The following is a 1,194-nucleotide window of genomic DNA, read 5'->3' as shown; positions in this document are numbered from 1 at the left end:
ACCTTAAGGAGCATCTGTTTTAACCCCATTCATTTACCCATCAGGAAATAAAGATCAGAAAAGTTAAGTAATTTGCCCATAGTCACACAAGGAATAAGTTACAGATCAGGTTATTTCTTCCTACTCCCACCCACGTCTACACTCCAGACAAACTATCTCCTTCTTTATGTGTCTAGTGCTTTACCACCCCTGTGCCTTTGCTTGGTTTGAAATAGCAGCTACTCCTTTCTACCCACCTTTGCCTATCCTTTAAAACCCACTTCAAATGCCACTTTCTTTAGAAAACTATCAGACCATCTCTAGTTTAGTGGGTAAGTCTAAGAGAACTTTCTGAGACTCCATCTCCAATATCAATAGTAAATGTTGAGCATTACCCCTTCCACAGCAATTACTTTTAACTAGTTAATTGTGAAAATAACAATTTATACCATCACTATGCACACATTGTATTATTGTTATTTGAGTATTTGTCTTATTCTCTTACTAGACTGTAAACTTCATAGAGGAAGGATCTGAAAAATGTATTATCTAAATTTTTTATCTTTCCCGAGTGCCTAAGTGTTCTGCATTTAATACATATTTATAATTGGTTGCTAAATAAGATGAATGGATGGAAACTATTAGAGAAAAAACTGAGAGAAAAACTTTTTTTTTTCCAAATCAGGAAATTCTGTCAATCTAAAACCACAAAGGAGACTTAGAAACCTCCAAATTCTGCATGGTGGTGAGTCTAGACTCTTTCTCTTCTTTCTTTTCCTTTGATTTTTCATGACATAAATTGGCATAGTTCTTTAAATTGAAATTTTCACCAGAGAAATGAGACATTCCAGGTTGTCATTGATCTTTAGCAGAATTTGGATAGGGCTGCCTCCATTTGTGGGCAAGATTCAAATAAAATATCCCAGCTCTGCCCTTGTTCCTTTGTTTGCTACATGTTTGGTTGTAATTATGAGCTTCATTCTTGAGGTTTCTTATCCACAATGTCTCACTAAGAGAAAGATTACATGAGGTTTATATCTGCCCTTGCTAAGAGAAAAGAGGTCCCCCAGTTCTGACATTAAGTCACAGACACCAGGAGCTTGGATCATGCCCCACTTTCCAAACCTTTGATATTTTCTCCAATAGGCAAGTTCCTAAGATATGAAAATCATGAAGACTTTTTAAAAAATGAATATTTGTTCATTGTTTACTTAA

Source organism: Sminthopsis crassicaudata, chromosome 1 (assembly GCF_048593235.1).
Source record: "Sminthopsis crassicaudata isolate SCR6 chromosome 1, ASM4859323v1, whole genome shotgun sequence".
Taxonomy (NCBI): Eukaryota; Metazoa; Chordata; class Mammalia; order Dasyuromorphia; family Dasyuridae; genus Sminthopsis; species Sminthopsis crassicaudata.
The sequence above is the reverse complement of the archived record's forward strand: the minus strand, read 5'-3'. Positions refer to the sequence as shown.